Genomic DNA, 22,132 nt, shown 5'->3' on the forward strand with positions numbered 1-22,132 from the left:
TGTGCCCAACAAAAGAACTCCTTTAAAAAAAAAAATGAATGTAGGCTCTCCAGTGTCATTTCGGGACTTTCCTGGGTTGACAAAAGCTTCTTATATTTCAACAAGCCAACACAATAAAAAAAAAAAAAAAAAAAAAAAAAAAAGAGAACAGCTCGATGTTAGCGTGAAAGATTACTACCAGCATCCTCGAGTCCAACGTGCAATCAAATCCCCACTAATGTAAATGCAACAGCACAAATGTTTCACTGGAAACAGAAAAGTACCATCGCCTGACAAGATGTATAGTTTTATTTGTCAAATGTCAAATATCCGAACGAATCCTGGCTCGGTGCACATAGAAGAAACAAAAACAATGAAAATGTATATTTAAAGATTTAAAACTGGGGCTTTGTTATAATTACAAACCTGCAAGTGCTGCGAAATAAACTATTTACATGTGTACTTGAGGGAATAAGTATAGTAAAAAGCACTTTTATCCATCTGTGTGATTAAGAGTTGATAGTTTACAGGATCACAGATTTTAATTGAGACGTTCAAGGCCCCGCGTAAATGAGCGTGCGGTCACGCGGGGAATGCGTGCGCGTGTGTGGAGGCTGTAACATATGGAGGTGGAGGACCTGGCTATAAATAAACAAGGCGTGTGTGTGTGTGTGTGTGTGTGTGTGTGTGTTTGTGTGTTTTCAGACTTAAAAAACCCACACATTCCATTTAACACCCAAGTGACCGCAGAGCAGTTCAATACGCACCATCGAGCATTTAATTTATTAAATGGAGCAATTAATGCCGCGTTCAATCTTCCACGTTACAACCTGACGCGGGCTGATAATTTACAATTTGATGAGCCTCATTGTGTAACAACACCAGAGCTGCTGGCATCAGGATTGGATTATTATTTATTTTAAGTTTCCCCTCTGGTCCGGTGGTGTTTCTCTGCCGAGCTCTCAAGGCCTCTGGCGGTTCTGTCGGTTAAATAAACAACACGTCTTCATCGTTTATTGGCACAAATTCAGTGTAAATGATCGGACGTCAGAGCAGAGAAGCTCCGTGCCCGCGTCCGCGTCGGTTATCAGATCAAACGCCTCGTGTTTCAGCTCCCCGGGGCCGTTTCTTAAATACCTCCGTGAGAATTAAATAGGTTGAGGCTCAGTCTGACGTGGAGTTTAGATTTTTTCTTGATTCAGCATCAGCTCAGAGGAAACACACACAAACCGAGATGTTTGCTCGCGTCCTGCGCGTAAAGACAGATTCTTACTCACACAGCACGTTAATTATTGTTATTAATAATGTTTCTTGATTCTGCACGTAAACACACAAAACTTCACCTTCCTTTTTAATCGTATTTTTAGCAGAACAGCTTCAGGAAGAGAAGGATGACAAGAGATAATGTTTAATATCCTCACATTAAATGTTAAGAGTTCAAAAACAGTTAACAAAATAAAATAAATTAGCAAGTTCTCGTCTTTTATTGTAGCAAATAAAACTTGGAAAACAGACAAAAGGCAACAGGAAGTAATAATTATAATATTATTAATAAAATGATAATAATAATAATAATCATTCGAATTTGATGTTTAATCGTTTTGCATAACATAAACCAGATAAATGGTTCGTTCAGCAGAATATCAGGCCATAATTAGGCCCGACACTGATTGTAATCCCATTACTGTTAATTGGCGCATCTTACGAATAATATGATCTGTTGGTTTTAAATAAAAAGCTTTTCGTTGCAGTGATGTGTAGTGCAGCTTTATAAACACACGAGTTTGTGTTTTTTGTTTTTTTATTATTTATTTGTCGTGCGTTAACAGGTGCGCAGGCCTCTTCCGCCCCAGAGATCACTGAGCCCCCCGCCTCTTTAACGCCTTTATGATATTATACTAATGTAAAATATTGCTTTTTACAGAGCGGTTCAGTCAAACCGTGCAGGAACATTTGGACACAGCGAGATAAAACGCGTATTGTTATGTAAGTCATGTAGAAACAGACCGAGATGACCGGGAAGCTTGTGGGATTGTAGCTGCTGCACTCGTCTCCGGGCCTCTGCACACACAAACACAGGCTATAGGCTGATTCAATTTCTCTGTGGTCGGCCGATGAGTCTCAGTGTAACTCTGCAGACGCATCGGGCTCTAAAAATACTGGAGGCTCTCTGTCGCCGGCCGCTGTGTGCAGGATCTGGCAGCTCCGCACATCTTTTAGTTGTGGACGTAAAGCTGCGTAAAAATACCCTCTTTTAATTTATTTCATTTGAATTTCTACGTGTGACCTATTTTTTTTAATTAAATTATTTATTTCAGGTGGAAGATAAACTGAGCACCTGAGCTTAATTGGATCAATTAAAACACATTTAATAGCAGGGTGTAAGCTAAGCTACGTATAAGCCTCCCTGTGTGCGAGATATTTAAGATGCTGCTTTTGTTAAACACGCGTAAATCACAGGTTGCGCACGCAGCCTTCTCCTCCTCCATTCATAAAAAAAATATGAACGTGCTGCTGCGTCACAAAGCGTCTCAGATTTGGTTTGGTGCGTTTTAAATTAGCAATTAATTATATACAATTAAAAAGATTTAGTTGCATTAATTGAAAATATATTTATCAATTTATTCTAGCAGAGTGATACATTTAAAGATATGTATTGAATATTTATTTATGATGATAATACACTACAAGACACTTCTTACATGTAGCCCACATTCTGCTGTCAGGTGCCAGGTGTGTGTTTACCTGGTGATATTTAACAGCCAATCAGAGCGCAGGGGCCTCTTCAAGCAGGAGCAGCACAGGTGTGGCCAGTAATGTTTAACCATGTCCCAGTTCAAGCTCAACTAAATGGAATTAAACCATTAATTAAGAAGTTTCACCTGTGCTCCTCCTGCTCGTCTTCTCGCTGCAGACATTTTGACTTTTCATCGTTTTTAAAAAATGCGCGTTGTCGCTGTGAACGTGGGCCGAACCCTCCGCGCACTGAATAGGCTGTTTATTAAAAAACCTTTGACATAATTACCTGCGAGCTTTTGAAGGGGCGCGGGGGGGGTGGGAGGGCAGAGGTGTCGGAGCAGGGGAGTCTGGGTAATACATTGTTAACAGTTATTTAGCGCGTGCTAATGGGCACGTGGATCACTGCCAGGGCTTTTTATGGCGGAAGTGGCATGAGCGGTGGGGAAGGTGTGTGGGTTCCAGTGTGTGTGTGTGAGAGAGAGAGAGACCTACACACAGTGACGGGGTAATGTAGGGCTTCTTAAAGGCTTCAGGAGTGAAAAACCTTTCCACAGCGCTGTTATGTGTCAGTTTGATCTTTCCTGAGGTCAGTGTGGTTTAGTGCTTCAGCTGACCCGGAGAGAGAGAGCCGTAAGCCGTGTAGTTAGACGGAGACAGTGATATATCCAGAGAGATATGCAGCTTCCAGCTTCCAGGCGTCGTCCCCACCAGCACCTCCACCCTCGCAGCCCGTCATGGGGGGGGGGGGGCCAACTCGCAGACAATAACCGCCGGATCCCCTGTATGGCTCCATTGGGAAAGTCATAACTTGAACTTCCATGCCTATCCGCAGTCGTGCCAGCGCTGCTGAAGCAAGCGGCCGGGGGGCCCCTGCGAGCATATCCTGCTTATGCTGGCCCAGAGTCACTCGTCATCCGAGTGAAGCGACCCCTGCTCTCTTTCATAAAGTTAACCTTCCATTGAGAACGTGGTATTTACTGACGCGCTTGATAGAAACTGATGGATGTATGACATTTATTGAATTCTTTTTACGAGCCGGTTCTGGTCGCGACGCCGTTTATTCAGGCCTCCGTGCGCCTCGGATGTTATTCAAGTTGAACTCCTGCTCTGGCTGCAATGGGTTGTCACACACACGCACACACACACACACACACACACACACACATAAACAGACAGACAGACAGACAGAGACACAGATGACTCAAGTTCTGTCCAGCTCAACAGCTGGACGGGCGTCAGATTCACAGATTCTCTTCTTCATAGATCAAAAATGCTTCGCCGAGCTAAGCCAGGTCTGTCACTACGCAGCCTATCACATCATTATTTTGATGAGATCAAACCGAAGCACATTTAGGACGACTCTTCACTGTCCATAAATAAGTTCGATCACTGCCAAAACTATCAGTGTTAAGAACCAGTCGATTGGAAAGGAAGCCGTGAGTCATAAATGGAGCCGTGGTGGGAAGCGAGGAAAGAGAGAGAAATGACCAAAAACTGATATTAGTCTGCCAGGTTTTACGTCATTTACATCGACGTTTGCTGGGGCGTTTAAAATCAGAGGTGAGTGTTAGTGTGACCTCTTTTATAGGGTATGAAACGTTATTGATCCACCCACCAGTTTTAGTTAATAACTCCTGTATTTGTTTTTGACTGTTATCAATACTGTTTGTAATACTGGAGTGTGGACTAGTAGGTGAGGAAGTGCCAGGTGTTGATGTGCCCCTGAGCAAGGCAGCTGCTTGGAGCTGGTTCCCTTTTTTCTCTGACATCACTCCACACAGTAATGCATGAGTGTCGGACCCAGTTGTGTGTATTATGGGCCTGTGTGTGTGTGTGTGTGTGTGTGTGTATAAAAAAATAAATAAGACTGTGATTTTTCTTCTTCTTCTTCTTCTCTGTCTCCTCCTCCTTCTTCTTCTCGTTCTTCTTTTGTTTCTTCTTCTCCTTCTCCTTCTCCTTCTCCGTCTCCTCCTCCTCCTTCTTCTTCTTCTTCTTCTTCTTCTTCTTCTTCTTCTTCTTCTCCTATTGTAGATCACAGTGTGATACTAATACAGTTAATCGATGGTATTTTCCTAATGGCATACAGAACGTGGAGACGAACTCTTTGTGCATTTGAGAAACAAAAGCGTTTCAGAGAAGGCATGAGACACGAGTAAACAAGAGGAAGACCGTAATAAATCGACGGCACTTTCTCAGGACGAGCTAATCACACGATCCAACTGACAAGCTCATTTGTTTTCCCATCCCACATGCAGTTTGTTTAAAGTCTCTACATTTTACATTTTCAGCTGCAGCGTGGAGATTGTCTGAGTTGTTAAGAGGAAGCCAGAGGTCGTTTGTCTGTTATCGATTTAGATTAGTTTTGAAAAAGATTTAGAAGATTAGTTTGGTATTCTGTTTTTAAAAAACATATTGGCTGAATAAAAGGATAAAGATGCTTCTGTGGGCAGTTTGCCCAAACTAAGTAGATTTTTATGGATACCAGGGAAGGGGAAGCTAATCTCTGTAGCACTCGCTGTCGAGGTGGGATGGGATGCCAAATGTCTTCCAGGTTGGGAAAACAAATGGAAAACAACTTCGGCATCCGAGGCCGTAATCCGTAGCACCTTCCACCAACTGATCAGACTGACATTTGACTAATTTGTGTGCTAATACATAATCAATGGGGATGTGTCCCCCGCCAGTATGTATTACAATCACAGCCCTGAAACTAGAGATGGCGTGTAACACTGTTGTGTAGTTACAGTAGGGATGTGAAAGATACCAGCAGCTCTTCCTGATAATCTGCGGGATCTGTGGTTTTGTAGCTTTACGTAACAGACTTTGAACTTAAATCGGGTCAGCAGAGGTCAGCAGCTCTGCAGGACCGGCTCCAGTCGTATTTACTCGAGTCAGCAGGAGACACAGTTAGGCACATTTCTCCGGCTGATCTCGGGTCTATTAATTACAAAGCTGGGGTCACAATTTGCGGAAGTAAACTATTTGCTGGCGCTGAACACACCGTGAAGCAGGTCTATTGTGTCCGGCAGGTCTGCTCCTGACACTGTTGCCGAGGTAAAGTGCTTTCATCGGCTCCTAACCTTCACCTGGGTGATTTATACCTGAGGGCAGGTAAGAGGCAGGATGGTTGAAGCTGCGTTGAGCTCGGCAGGTTTGACCCCGGCCTTACCCCTTGAGCGAGGGTGCTAAACCTTTACCTGCCCCAATCATCATCATTTTTTTAAGATGCGTTGGACGAGAGCGGGCTCGATTGTAAATGTGTTTCATGCCGTCTCATGGCAACAAAACAAGTCGTCTCATTACCTCACTGCTTTTGTTTCTGCCTTCAAAGACGGACGGAGGAGGAGGAGGAGGAGGAGGGGAGAGAACAGGCGAGCAGGTGCTGTTTTTACGGCTTTTCTCCATCGAGCGGAGAAGAGGTGAAAACATTTTCTCCTCTCATAACCCGTGAAACCACATGAAGATTCGATCCGACCGGTGTGTGTGTGTGTGTGTGTGTGTGAGTGTTTGTGTGCATGAGGTCATTAGCGAGAAAGACTGTTTATGCAGAGATGGTTTTTTTTTTAATCACCCCTTATTATTCACTGCCAGGGAATGCTTGAATTCAGAGGTGTGTGTGTGTGTGTGACTGTGCACATGTGGGTAGTGTATCAGTGTGTAATCACCTCTATAGTTTCCTGTCATTAGGCTGCATAATGAGCTGCTAAAAAGGCACACAGATTAGGACTATGGTTAATTAAGCTCAAAGTACTTGAGACTTTTTCTTTCCTCGGATGTTGCTCTCTCATTCGCCCGTGCACGCACGCACGCAGGCGAACACGCCCATGCGAGCGCACACACTAATGAGTGTAAAGCTCATCACGGAAACGCCGCAATTTGAAAATAACAACAATCATAAAAAACCATACAAACATCTGCAGCTCGTAACTGACGTCTCAGGCCAACCCCAACACACGTGCCTCTTAAAACCCGGAGAACAACGGTTATTTTCATCTCTTAGAAGTCAGAGTTTTATTTCTTTTCTCTTTCTCTGGCTCAACTGGAACCGTTTAGGCGTTTTTTAATCAAAGAACAAAGTCGTTAAAATCGAGGATTGGCGGTGAAGGCGTCCGGTGAGGCCTGCCTCTCCTCTCCCGCCTGCGCTCGACGTCCAGCCCAGCGCTAACTAGCATTTAGCGCAGATTTACGGATTGCTGTTTTATTTTATTACTGTATTTAAGGAATGTCTGCGTTAAAGCGTGCGCAGAACATGCATATGTATGTGCCAAATCTGACTACCTTGTTACAAAAACGGCATTTCAGTTTTTTTTTTTCCTGTGTTTTCTTGTCGGTGCCAGTTACTATTTTTCGACCTTGCAGAGGATCTAATTGGTCGTAATGATACAGTTTTTAATTATGGAGTGAAAGAACAAACTCTGAATGAGACTGAGGACATCAAAGTTTTATACACACTGTTCACAATAACACACACACACACACACACACACACACACACACACACACACACACACAACATCTATGCATGCACAATATGAAACAACACAACACAGGCCATTTCTCAGTGGTCAGTTAGCAAACGTTTATTTCCAAAAGTTTGTGTATCCGTCGAAAAGGCGCACCGTCACACACTTGTATGTACGCTTATGTACAAATGTAAGGACGCCTTGAGAGGACTGAAGGGAAGTGGTCATCGCTGAGTTTGTCTGGATGACTGTAAATATGAAACATCTGAGAATTACTCTTAGAAATGCAGTAAAGAGCCGACTGAGGAGTAGAACACTCGTACGTGAGCAACGAGAGATTTATCAAGCAGCTCACTCCTAAAACCCTGATTCTTAAATAGGTAGGCTGCAGTTTGGATGTGTGGAGCAAAACTAAAACAGAATGTGATCATTTGCAAATATGATTAGCGTTTTTATGAAGCGTTCCTGTGCCCATGCTGTGATATAATTCATACAATCTCGGTTTCACAAAGTGCTGAACCTCACCCCCATTTTTGCTCGTGAACACCTGAGACCTTCATACCCAGTCACGACACCGTCACCTGTTGCCTGTGAACCCGTTTACCTGGCGGAATGTTGTTTGAAACGTGCTGCTGCAGTCAAATTCAGCATCAGCATATGTTTACAAGTAATGAAGTTGATGAGGTGAAACAGTAAATATTCTGTCTTGGGCTGTTTTCAATTGAGTGTACGTCAAAAGCGAATTATCACATCCTGTTTTTGTTTTACAGAACGTTCTGGGGGAATCTGGGTTGCGCTAACGATGAAATGAGGTGATGTGTAATTTAAGGGAACTCTGAAATTATCACATGGTTTATGATGTGGAAGCTCAGAGCGGAAACAGCCAATCAGACACAATGTGATTAAGCCGCGGAAGAAACACAGATGATTTTTAAGATTATTTTTATTAGCAAAATAATCCTTATTATTTCTGCCAGCAATTAAAATCTGACTTTACCAAAGATCTTTAATGTGTTATACGTAAATATGGATTAATACAATGAAATAATTGAAATTGCAAATGATGTACAGCAATCTACGTCAGATTAATCTTTGCTTTAATTGCTCCCTTAAAAACAAAAAGCTCTCAGAAGGTGTGTGCTTTTGTCGGCATCTACTCAGAGAGACTTCTGGTATTCTCTTAAATGTAAGAGCAGCAATAAATCAAAAAAATGCAACAAATAACTTTTATTTATGAGTTTGTGAGTAGAAATAAAGTGTAGGATGTTGCATTTATAGGATGACGTAGTACCAGACGATTCTTTCTTCACGTCTGCTCCGACTGTTTCGTGTCCTTGTCGACCTTCTTCCTGTGAATGATTGACACAGTCCATCAGACGGTTGCTGCACATGCACTCAGTGTACCGACATCTGCGCACATGTGTACGCCCGCATGTAAACACAAACATGCGTGCGTACCTACGTGCTGCACATGTGCACATCTCTTTATCTGTAGCCGTATAGCTGCAGTGACACAGCCTCGGGGGCGAAATGTGTTTTTGATATAGAGTCTCTTCCTCTCCCGGCATGCCTCTAATACTCTCCCTCTTCCCAGGATAACAGGGTCACAGCATGGAGACCTCAACGACTCCACACCTGGAATAACACCACCCAGAATATCCGCTCCGCTCCGCCTGTGAGCCGGTGTGTGTGTGTGTGTGTGTGTGTGTGTGTGTTATAGGGAGATAGGAAAAAGAAGAGAGAGAGAGCGCGAGAGGCTTTATGAATGACAGGGAGACGGAGGTCGTGTGGTGCAGTCAAGTCGTCTGTCTCGCTAATTTCTTTTTCTCCTTCGCTCTCCGTCTCTCTCTTTGACACATACTCAGACACAAACCGAACCCTCTGCTGTTCCTCCGCGATGGCCTGTTTTGCAGCGGAGGAAATATGAAACACCCCGAGGCATTTGTCAGCGGTCAGTTGCATGTACTTGCTCTTTAGCTTGTGTGTGTGTGTGTGTGTGTGTGTGTGCGCGCCCATGTTCACTTTAAACTCACAAACCCGTGTGCGTCACTCTTCCCCCTGACACACTGCTGAGGTCTGATTAATAAAAGATGAGTTTAAGGGTGTGTGTGGGGGGGAAGTATGACTGTTTTGATTCCCCCCCCCTTACTCTCTTCGCTGTATGGCAAAAAGAAAAAGAAAAGATGGGATGAAAGACTGGGGGGAAGAGAATGAAAGAAGGAGAGGAGAGAGGGCAGGGTCCACTCTGATCACCCCAGGACCACACTGTGAATGGACCGTTCACCCCGAGAGAGAGGGAGGGATGAAGTGAGGACAGAGAGAGGAAAAGCAAGAGAGAGAGAGAGAGAGAGAGAGAATTCATATATCCACCACCGTTTGATGCCTGTGGTGTGCCTCTGTAACTATAGCCCTCTTTCTTTAGCTTGCTCTCGCTCTTTCCCTCCCTCCCTCCCTCCAGACCCCCCCCACCCCTCCACCTCTCCCCCCATCACTCCCTCTTTTTTTATATCCCTCTCTTTGCCCTCTTCCTGCTGATCTGTGCCAACCACCATGAAACCACCGCCACATTAGAGCCTTTAACGGGCACTGCCTGGCATCCTGCTCCGTCCAAAACATATTATAGCCTAGTCGCACACGCACATGTTGAGAAAAAAAAAAAAAAAAAAAAAGCGTGTGTGTATCTGTCTTTTTTTTTTTTTTTATACAGTTGTGCGAATTCACAACTATAGGGTTTCACCGTATATTAACAAGGCCGAGGGATATTTTTCATCCCTGCAAAACTGCCACGTGTCATTGTGGCTCCAAATAAACTCCAAAGATGTTGACTGCTTCGAACAGATTGTGGACGGAGCAGGCGGCAAATAAATGGTTCACATGTACCGACAGAAAAATGATATTAAAGCTGAAGAATTTACTAGGACTCTGGTTTGGACTGATGTTTATAGAGTGGAATATTATTATTATTACATTCCTATTTCGTAGCCGAGCCGTGTGGAGAATAAGACTTTCTGTAGGCTGCTGTGCCTTCGCTTTCTCGACCGGCCCATCTCGTTTCTTTTCTATCTGCTCGGTACCGCCCATCAGCTCTCTGTTTGTAGCCATCTGTGCCTCCATCACCCATTCATCATTCACGCACTTTAGAAAAACTAAGAGTTGTTGACTTTATTTTATCCCACACACCCGCTGTGACGCTGGCAGTCCTTCAATCCAAACCCCCCAATTAATCCAAAAAACTGCACATTTTGACACAGTCCACTTGTCAATGTGTGTGTGTGTGTGTGTGTGTGTGTGTGTGTGTGTGTGTGTGATTGTACTCATCATCAGCTGGCAGAGTGTTTCATGCTTTCATCTTTTTCACATGAACTTACCATCTCAACATTGTCGCACACTGACACACACACACACACCATAAATACCCATGTGAAGATTTTATGATTTGTTTATGAGGCGGTGAGGATGTTGCTCACGCCACGCGGAGGAGGATGCAGCTGGTCTGGTGCCGGTCACACCTGCTGACATCACGCGCCCCCCCCCCTGCCAAGGTGATGCCAGCTTTGTTTGCCTGTTGTTAAGACGGCAGAGAAAACATTTCTGAAAGATGTGGAAGCTGAGCAGCTTCGGTTTGAAAACCTCTCTGTTTTCCTGGAGCAGTTTAAAGTTAATGATCTGTACCTGATGCCAACGTTTGACCTCCCTGTGGAGCGGGACAAACTAAATATGAACTACCGTATAGTATGATCAGTAAAAAAAGAAAAACTCAGATGCACAGGAGCACTTATGTGAGGGAAATATACAGTATTTTCTAGAGTAATGTATCAATTAGACTTTCTAAGGTAGTTAGAACATGGCATTAATCTATATTCCTTTAATAAAAACTGATTAAATTAATATGTTTAATATAAATTCAATATTTAACTGCATCTGCAGGATATCAGGATATTTTTGAATTGCTCTTATGAACACTGAAAAAAAGCAACTTCAAAAAAAGACAGGAAGAAAAACACAAAACAATAAATACAAGCTGTTTCTTCCTTCTAACACGCTTTTTTTAAAGTCCCTATATGTCTCAGAAATGTTTCTTTGTAGGTGATTGTGTCTTTTTTTTTAGTGTAATGAGATATTTGGACTGGAACTTGGACAAATCTACTTTTTTACTCACCTTTTATGCGACCTGCTCAGCACCAAGCCACGTTAAAGAGCCAGATGTAACTCCAGATGTTCACCAACAATCATCAGCTAAACGGAGCCTGAAGTTTTGGATCTCAGGTGACCAGAAATCCTTCAAACTTTAACTGAATGTTAATGTCGACACGTGTCTGCTGGCTGCGTGGACGAGCAAGTATTTGCTATCATGTGTCTCACAACAACTCTGTATGGTCATTGTTGTGTTTACAACTTGTTCTGCTGCCCCCAAGTGTCCAAAAGATTAAAAAGATTAATCATCAATCAACTCTAAGATGTGCTTCACCTCAAAGGCTGATTTACACCAAACAGCACAACAAAAAGCCTCCCGGGATCCTTCTTTAAGGAAGGATGGTCATATTTCCAAAGTAAAATGACTGGAAGAAGTTAGCTTACTGATATTTTTATGTAGCTTGTACTTCAACCCTCCTACACTGTATTTATTCTCATGATAAAATGACATGAGCTCATTTTACATCAGCAGATGATTCACAGTACACACTAAAGCATCTTCATGGTAACAACATCAACACGATACAGTGATGGCTTATTGCAATAAACAGGCACGGACACCCACAAGTGTGACTTAACAGTTTGTTTTGTCTGTCAACATCATGTCTTCTTGAACTTCCGAAGCCAAAACTCAACTTGAAAATACAAATGCAGATGAAAAATCCCTCAAACAGAAACTTATAAGAGACGGCACACAACAGGAAAAACGCCACATGTTATAATATTTTGTTTAGGATGGGTAATTAACTAATTAGTTTGGTCAGTAACCATTATTACCAATATTTGTTTACGTCGAACTCTAAATTCTATATTTTCTTGTTCGACTGACAGGTATCCTCCATGTTTGTCGTAAGTGTTGGTAATCAAATCGTTGTGGACCAAGAGAAAAAATACAAAAGCTAACAGGGATGCTAATAAACAATAAACAGAAGTGGGTAGAGTGGCCAAAAAACAAGTAGAAGTAAACTGGTTGAGTTAGCGTACGAGAAGGTACATTCTGGGTGAGTTACTTAAGAAACGACATCATTTTTAACGGTATTTAAATATAAGTTTCATCCATTGTGCTGTCATGCGGCGGTGTGGCTGTGATAAGACCGTGACCCAGCTGACCATCTGCCTCTTAATCGAAGGTCCATTTAACTTATAAAATGATTAATAAAAGTAGCATGATGGATTGTGTAAAAGTAATGAAAGCGTATTCGGCATTAAAACTACTCTGACAAGTACAATTAACTCTTGAGAAGTTAATAAAGTACACGTAAAGGAGTAAATGTAGTTCCTCTGGCCATAAACAGTAGAAGGTAACAAACAGAATAACCAGCGCAGTATTTCAGTGTATTAAATCCTGTTAAATGAACAATAACATGTAATTCCAGCCTGTGACGTGCAAGATTTATTCTTGTCGTGTTGCTGTTTTGTGCCGTCTGTATGTTATTCACAAATTAATCAGTCTTGTCATCTAAGCGATGAAGCCCAGCTGTATTCATTCCCGGCCACATGGATCAAAATAATGCTTTAGACGGAGGAGGAATCAAACATTACCAAATCTTTTCTGAAATAAGTGTAAACTCACATGGCACGGTAGTTTTCTTTTTCACTCCTTTGACTCATCGGCCACCACTTTGTACATCTACACACACACTGCATCTTTTTTTTCTTTTACAAATAAATCATTTGCACAAAACCGCAGCATCGAGGCTCAAAAATGAGACGTTCTTTTTTACCCAAATCCATCCTGACTGCGTGGTGCAACGAAAGCCCAGTTTCAGAAGTTCCTAACGCCGCCGAGCCAAGAAAAAGTCTTCGGGTTGGACGTACGCAGATTAACAGCCGGCATTAGTGTCAGGGAGCATCAGTGTCCGCGTCCTTTGACTCTGCGCCTGTGTAAACAACAATTATGGGTTTATTAGAAACACCCCCGTGTTACTGGGGGTCGGAGGAACAGTTAATGGTGTATGTGACAGTTTGTTTCCCTTTCATAATGGGCTCCGAGCGGTGCAGGTAATTATAACAGGCAGTCTCTTGGGCTGCGCTGGCGGACGACTGTTGCCTGGGCAGAAGTACAATGTGAGTGTTGGAGCCCTCAAAGTATGGAGGGTTTTTACTGACAGATACAGCAAGCAACGCAGCCAAAACCCCTCATCATCATCATCCTCTCTGCTCTTCTTACTGGACATCCCGCAGCATCTCGTCCTCTCTCTTTCTCCAGGCTTCACTTTATTCTTCTCTTCTCTTTCCTTTCGACGAGGACGAGTAGACGCGCAACCGGCAGATAGACGGGACTGATAGGTGGGGTTAACGTGCGCCTCGTTGCGTTGATGTAACACATAATGACCTTTTTCTTTTTGAAGCTGTAGTCGGACCTCTGAGTTACAGCTTGGAGTCAAAACTGTAGTTAACAACCTTAAATGGGTCATGCTTCTTTTTCTGTTGGGTTTTAATGTGTTTTGGCGCAGCCGCATGATTTTTTTTGGTGTGTGTGTTTTTTTTTTTTTTTATGGGTCCTGATTTGAAAATATTTTGGAAACCTTGACTTTATGAAGCACTCGAGCTCCAAAAACTGAGCAGCAGAGACCGGTCGGGGGTGTTTTTGTCCTTGCGGGTCAGACGGCAACACGAGTTGTTGATCTACGAGCTGATGATGAGTGAGAGAAAACATCATTGTGTTGTTGTTTGGTTGGTTTTATCTATAACTCATATTGAATGATTGAGCAAGAGAAACAAAAAGGGATGTGTTGTTCTGTGATTATTAAAAGGCATCAAAGTCCCGTCAAAGTCAAGCAGCTGATGCGAACTCAAGCGTGACCACAATGCTGGAATAAATATCTTTTTAAGGAATACTTTGATATTTTTTGCAGCTAGATAAGAAGATTGATTCCTCTCACATCTGCAAATACAGCTTGAAGCTACAGCCAGCAGCTAGTTAGCTTAGCTTCACACAAAGGCTTGAAACATGTGACTTTCTCAGCTGTTCCCGCCCGCAGGAACATGGCTAACGCGGTTTCAGCGTAACTTCCATAACTGCCCAGCAAGTGTTATGTGATGTGATGCCAAGACTCCAACATTAATGTGTCTTTGATGATGTTGTTCATTATTTTTGCTGATATCTTTGTTGTTGTCAGTTTTTCTCTCACTTCCTGCTTTTCACCGCTTTTAAAAAAATCCATCTAGTAATTACTGTGTTTATTGTTAAGACCGAAATAACAAGGAAACTTAATTGTGTGCAGAAACCCTTTATAAGAAACCTGATTGTCTCACATAATTGTGACATTTCCCAAAATGGCGTTAAAGGCACTGGAAACAAAAATTTGTTTTTCTTTTTAAAGCGATCCAAGTTTTTGCGACAAATGTCTTCCGTCAGTGTTTTGTCTTGTGACAGGGTTGCCTGTTTATACCAATCATTAAGAATAATGATGTGGAAAATACTGAAAAATTTAAAATAATGAAAAGAATATTTATCAAACAGCTGATTTTTAATCCCAAGGAGACAAAGACAAACTGTTTCCAATACCGCTGATTGAGTTATTTCATTTTGTAAGTCGCTTTCTGTGCCATGTTGTTAGCAGTATTTCACAGTTGTGGAAAGAAACAAGAAACAAAAGAGTTTTAAAAAAGTAGCTGTAGATTTCTTGACAGACGGGAGAAAATGGATTGTTGCAGTTCATTCACTGGCTCCTTTTGGAAAACATGTCCGACGTCTCCACAAAAATGACATTTGTGTATCACTAAATTCATAATTACGTTGCGGTGATCGACATAATCACTGCCTGGATTGTGTTCAGAGACTTTTTCTTTGAGTGAGTGAAACACGTTCAGAGTGCAGGACCGTGTCACCACTGACAGGGGTTCAGGTCCAGACTCCTGTCTGTGGTTGAGGTACATTTTACAAAACAGGTGAACTGTGAATAAAAAACTCATTTATCTTAAATCACTGCTCACTCTTTATGTATTAAAACAGATGATATTTTACCATAGAAGTGCTGCCAGCGCCTAAACACAACCATGAAACTGTTGAATAATGCTGTCGTCACTAATGGATCACGTATTGATAGAGTGCCAATACATCCGGATACCTAACGGACTAATCAGGTTGTCAGCATCTCCCAAAACAACACGACCGCTGCAGTGTAACAGCGACACGCCTGCCGCATCGTCATTGTACGGTTGATTAGGTTTAGGCGCCAAAACTACTTTACAAGCTCCATTTTCATACAATATGATCATTTTTCTGATGCGGACTGGCGTATTTTTGGTAGAAAAACAACTTGCAAACTTGCCAGTTACATTATCTGACAAACATTTCCTCATTTCGTTGAGAGAAAACATCTCTCTGTCTGCTTTATGTTGGCCTCAGAACTTCTCTGCTGGTGCAGATCAGTTGCATACGAGCCTCATTTCGAAGACGTAGCGCTGGTCTGGTGTTGTCTGTTGATCAGGCTGCCGGGTGGCGGATGGAAGCAGATGAATCTTCCTTAATACTACGAGGCGGTGAGAGGACCAAATCCAGTGAGCAATCAAAACACGGTGAAAGGAGCAGCAATGGGAAAGAAAGAGAAACAACTCTGTGGACACAGCAAATTTACTCCTAATAGACTATGACATGGACCCAGTTTTAGTCCCGCGGTTTTGGTTTTGAGTGTGCGAGTGTGTAGACAGTCCAGGAAAAGAGATCATTGTCTTGTGATGATAGATGGAGCCTGTGTGAGTGCGTGTGCATGCGTGAAACGCCGCTGTTAACGTCGGTCACATGTTTATCCATGAGTTCGTGATTTGATATGAAGGTTTCAGCGGCTCCTCTCTCCCTCCGTCTTTTTTTTTTCGCCCGCGATGTGAGGGGATTTGTCGGAGCGGAGTTTCCGTTGTTAAAAAGGGTCTTTTCTGAGAATCGGCCCTGCCTCGCAGCGCTGCTCCTCTCGCCTTCTTCCTCTTTTTCTTTGCTCCCTTTTGTCTTTTTTTTTTTTTTGTCGACAGCCCACTTAAAAAGCAGAGCAATAAAGCGTAAGAATTTGGATCAGGCTTTTAAACACTGTTCTGTTATTTGCCCTCCAAGGAAGGTTTTCTACGCCTCCCCCCTCCTTCCATCCCTCTTTCCTCCTGCCCTCGGCCTTTACACCTCCCTTTGCTTGTTGAACGCACTCATGCATGATGGTCTGAACTTGATAGACGTTCAGAGGGCATCGGCGAGGGCGCCGTTAGCATGTGCACGTACGCATGTACGCGAATGATGGATAGAGCACGTGTGGTCTTCCTGATTGGATTTCATACGTGTTTTTTCATCTCCCTCTTTCTTTAACATATTGTGTTTCTACACGTATATATCAATCTCGCGCTCAGATCTCACCCGCTTTCATCTCTCGCTCTCATTTTATTCTCATCCACAGCGAGGAATGTGTTAGTTTTATGTGAAGTCAGCGCATATGCCAACAGGCCTGTGATGTGGACGCCAAAGTATGACGAATCTCTTCAGGCGAACTGTCAGACCGTTAGCTTTTCGAGATGGATCCGAACGAATAATTGGAGGGGAAGTAAATATCTGCACGGGAGAAAGAGAGATGGAGGGAGGAAAAGCGAGGGAGAGTTTTGGGTGTCGGAGCCTGTCATTGCCTTGTAAAAAGTTTGCTCGGTTATCCCGGGAAGAAAAAAAAAAGAGGGGGGATGGAAGGAGGGGGAGACAGGGAAGGGAGGGGTGTGTAATTTCGGCAGAGGGATTTTTAATGAGTGTAGATCTCTGCAGGTAACTTCCTCTCCTCCCTCCTCCCCACTCTCCCACATCTTTTCCCCCAGTGCGATGGGGGGAAAGAGAGAGAGAGAGGCCCATCTGGTTGGACTAAACAGCAGATTAGCACATTAGCACTGGAGGACGAGCAGGCAGGCACCACGGGAAAGGCCCCGGCTAACAGATGACATTGGCACACATGGTGTACGACTCATTAAAGGCAGACATAAAAGTTGCACTAAATTAAAGGCAAACTCCATCCGCCTTCATTAACAGATGGTAAAAGTTTGAGTCATGATTGCAGCTTTTAGACTTTGCACACAATCATAAAGGGGCAGGTTGACCTCGTTTTGATGAAGCAGGAAGAGCTTCGCCTGCTCGGATCATTTTACGAGCTTCTATGCGCTTTTCGTGCACCGGGCAAAACAAACGGGAAGAAACGTTTAGTAACGTGGTCATGCAGATAGTTCTGGTTTGAGATGAGCATTTGGTTTGATGTCCGCATTGTTATATTAGAAAAACTGTTGGACTAGATCACACTCAGCGTTTCCTGAACAGCTGTGAGGCAGTCCGAGCTGCATTCAGCAGGGCGGACTGATACGTGAATTAGCTGGCGTAATTCAACACACGTGCTTGGATACATATCAGGAGATAATTCAGTTCTTATCTGAAGTTGGCTGAGAGGTATTGGTGGCTGCCGATGTGTTGTGTTGAAATGTTAAAGGGGCTCTGTTGAACCTCTGTGTCGTGTCGGAGAAGCCGGTCGTTTGCTAATGTTAGCTACCGTTAAGGACGGAGGATCGAGCGGCGCTGAGACGAGGCAAAAATCCGACCCGAGTCCTTCTCAGAGAAATCCACAGTCCAGGTTCAGACTTGGTCTTTTATGTTTACGACTTCCTGTATTTTACAGTGGTGTAGAAAGCACACTGAAAACCATGCCACCTGTTCACATGGATACACATGATGACCAGCAGTCTTGAGTAGCTCTCCTGGTCGTGTGTGTTCACTCTCATTGTGTTGCTTGTTTCTTGAAGGTTTGCAGCCTTCGTCTTCATGCACAGTTTTTTCCCTTTTCCCAAACTTTTTTTTTGCCGTAATTAGCCCACACGACGAGCTGCTAAAGAGCACACCGATTAGAGTCGGTTAAACTTAATGTAAAACTTTCTCTTTTTCCACCTCCCTCCCTGTTTAAAGGCTGGAAAATGATTGAAGCATGTCACAGGTATCAAGGTTAGGCTTTTTTTTTGGCCTCGTTTTTAATGATTCCAGGGAACCGAGCTGTGAGAAACTACAAAGTTGCCAGGCATGACTGGGAGGGGTGCTGTGTGCACATTCGTGTGTGTGTGTGTTGTAATAAAGTGTATCCCGTTGCGAGGTGTAGAGTTAGGAGCTGCTAAAACAGCCACATCTGAGATTGCAGCTGTGTGAACATATCATCATCTGTGCTCCTGGTGACTGGCAGGATCGGAAGAAAGTAGTCCCACCCTCCGAATACCTGCTACCACAGAGTCCATGCTCGGTTCATGTAAAGCTTCTCTCATCAAAGTGTTTAGTTTGAGTAAGTGTAATATGAAAGAGGTTGCTTGTAGTGATGAATCCACTGAAATGATCACCTTTTTCTGCAGCTCCTCTCAGCTCTATGCAGCATTTTAACCTCCTTCAGCTCTTTGTTTTGTTTTTTACGGCCTGTTCCTTTAATCTCAGCAGGCAGCTGTTTTCAGAGGAACCTTCAATACCCCACTGAACACTACCTGCCCAGCACCAAGTGACAAACAGACTAAGCTAGTGAAAATAATGAAGTATTTAGCAGTTAAAAGGGAGTTGACTGAGATGGATATTAAAAATATGACCCATGAATACATTTAGACAAGAAAACTACTTGGTTAGGTTTAGAAAAACATAGTAATTTGGGTTTAACTCCTTACTCCTTTATCTTACACAGTGGCGTGCACAGACTTTTTGAAGGGCGGGGGCGAAAAGAAGGGCACTTTAGCACGCCTTTTGGCTCCCAAGAGGGCACTTTAGCGTGCGTTTTTGGCTCCAGAGAGGGCAGTTTATCATGTTTTAACCAGCCAAGGGGGCAGTTTAGTGTGTGTTGCCAACCAAGAGGGCACTTTAGCACGCCTTTTGGCTCCCAAGAGGGCACTTTAGCGTGCGTTTTTGGCTCCCGAGAGGGCAGTTTATCATGTTTTAACCAGCCAAGGGGGCAGTTTAGTGTGTTTTGCCAACCAAGAGGGCACTTTAGCACACATTTTGGAACCCAGTAGGGCACTTAAGCGTGTGTTTTGGCTCCCAAGAGGGCACTTTAGCGTGTGTTTTGGCTCCCAAGAGGGCAGTTTATCATGTTTTAACCAGCCAAGGGGGCAGTTTAGTGTGTTTTGCCAACCAAGAGGGCACTTTGGCACACATTTTGGATCCCAGGAGGGCACTTTAGCGCGTGTTTTGGCTCCCAAGAGGGCAGTTTATCATGTTTTAACCAGCCAAGGGGGCAGTTTAGTGTGTTTTGCCAACCAAGAGGGCACTTTAGCACACATTTTGGCTCCCAGGAGGGCACTTTAGCGCGCGTTTTTCAACAGTTGAGCCACGAGGGGGGCGACTACGTAACCGTTACGTAACTACGTTGATAAGTTTCAACAACTTACCGTTGACTTCTGGTGTCACACTGGACACGATCAGCCATCTCCTGAGTCATAGTCCCGTCCTCCTTTTCATGTTTAATAATGGCTACAGTCACTTCAGGTCGCCGCCAAACATGAAACGTAAATATGGGTTGTAAAAAGCTGCTTTCATATTTGACTTATATGAATTTTTGACAATTCTAGTACTTTAAAAAGTACATTATTTGTCACGGATACTTGTTTCAATCCTATTATATGATATCGATATTCATGAAAACCCTCCTGACAACTCTACCTTTACCTTGACCTGTGGATCCTTCGGAAAACTGGCCCATGACCTTGTTTGTGGCCCGACCAAGACTTAATGAGCAGAATTCGTAACCGAGTATAATCGATTTGCCGGAGTTGGCCTGGTTTGGAAAACAAGGAGTATCATGCTAGCATCTCACATGCTACAACACAGCTGTGTGAAGTAATACTGGAGAAACACACACACACACACACACACACACACACACACACACACACACACACACACACACACTAGCCTTACGTTCACAAATATAGACCTGTCTTTGTTAAGTCAGAGTACACAAGCATAGTTGTGCACCGGTTTAACGACCTCATTTTTGCCCGGCCAACGAGGTGTGCTATTAACAACATAACACATGCTTATTGAACACACACTCGCACAAACGCACACACACACACACACACACACACACACACAGGCGCTCGAGTGCACGCCGTCTCAACATGCATGATATTACCTAGTTAACGCAGACACAGTCAAACTCACCTACGCCGAAACACACATGAACACAAACTCATTTCGCCGGGCCCATTTTTCTAACACACACTAATGAAAGGGAACAGACTTTATTAGCTGTCTTTAACGGCCAACACCCCACATACCTAATCACGTACATACACACACACACAGAGCAACGCATGCACATTTCCCCAAGCAAGTCGAAAACAAGGCTATCATACACATGTAAGCTGAGATTCGAAAGCTGCGAGCAGCGTGAATAATCAGCCGTAATTCCATTTCCTGTTTGGTTGAGGTGAAGGAACTCGGTGCCATCCAAGCATCCATCTGGTTTCCGTTTGATTCCCGGGACCCCTCACTGTTCGGCAGCACCAGCAGCACCACCATTACTACCATTAAAACCCCCGCTAATGTTTCAACATGATGTATAAGCAGCTTTTTTTTTTTTTAGAGCACGGAAATCCATTTAAAAGTAAAACAAAAGGGAAAAGAAAAACGTCCTTAATCCGGGCCTGGCAAACAATAGTGTTGTGGATGCAGTTTTTTAATGTGATATTTGCTCAGCGGGTATTCATTTCTTTTTTCTGATGCAACTGCACAGTTTCACCCTTCAGGAATTGTTTTAGTTCCATCCAATCGTGTTTGAGCTTATCTCATCCTCAGGCAGAGTCAGAGGTGCTCGTAGCCAGCTGTCAGCTGGGACAGCAGAGGGCCTGGAGGGAGGGAGGGAGGGAGGGAGGGAGGGATGGATGGAGAGGGAGCCAGGGAAGCAAAAAAAGAGCACTGATCAAATTCAAGCCCTCACAGAACAGAGGTCACATGAAAAATGACCAAAATAAATATGTGCAGATGATGCAGAAATGAAACACGAGTGCTCAAATGTCAAATCATCACTGTTGTCTCCTGTACAGCTTGAAAACTCAGCAGAATTCCATATTAGAGTTGATAACGTGGGAGCTGCAATTATGCATAAAAAGAAAAGTTGTTTTTTTAATCTCAATCGTTCTTTTGATTATCACGTTAATAAAGTAGCACACGGCACAAACTGGCAGTCTACAGAAACGTTTGTAACATTTCCTCGATCGAAACTTTAAACCTTGTTTCGTTCCCTCAGTGACCTTTTCTTTTATACCTCTACTAAAACCAGTTCTTTATAAACTTAAGCAATGTTTTTATGCCCTTTTGGGTGATTTGGGTCATCGTCAGATCAGATACTGTCCATACAAATAAAGGTTTTAACTGTATTATTATGTGGTATTTAAGAGAAGGTATTCAGAGGTTTTCTTCAGACGGCTGCGCTTTTAAAAAAAATTTGTGGGCCGTTCCTCCATTTTGTTGTTTCGTTCTTCCATTCCTGGTATCAGTTTTTTTTTTTTTTTTTTACTGACGCTGTTCTGCACAGACAGAGAAAAGAAGGGAAGGGCATCGGGTTTTTCTTCACAATCCTTTGAATGACAGTTTTATTTAGTAATTTTCTGCACATTATTCACACCCTTTTAAACAAAGTCTCCTCGCTCACGACACATCACGATTTTGGAAAACAAATTATGAGCTGAGTTTTTATGGACACAATACATAAAACAAAGCGTGTGTGTGTGTGTGTGTGTGTGTGTGTGTGTGTGTGTGTGTGTGTGTGTGTGTGTGTGTGTGT

General features: G+C 43.2%; 1 protein-coding gene across 3 annotated transcripts in view; it reads left to right on the forward strand.

The window, feature by feature from the left end:
- Positions 1-22,132, forward strand: part of LOC115574662 (hormonally up-regulated neu tumor-associated kinase homolog) — a 113,290-nt gene that overhangs the window by 68,704 nt on the left and 22,454 nt on the right. The window contains exon 1 of one of the 3 annotated variants that reach the window (XM_030406339.1): positions 11,423-11,447. The exons of the other annotated variants lie outside the window; for them this stretch is intronic. The gene's annotated coding sequence lies outside the window, so the exon portion shown is untranslated. Of the gene's footprint in view, positions 1-11,422; positions 11,448-22,132 lie in introns of those variants that run through there. 3 annotated transcript variants of the gene reach the window in all.

The sequence above is a fragment of the Sparus aurata genome, chromosome 22 (genome assembly GCF_900880675.1).
Source record: "Sparus aurata chromosome 22, fSpaAur1.1, whole genome shotgun sequence".
Lineage (NCBI taxonomy): Eukaryota > Metazoa > Chordata > Actinopteri > Spariformes > Sparidae > Sparus > Sparus aurata.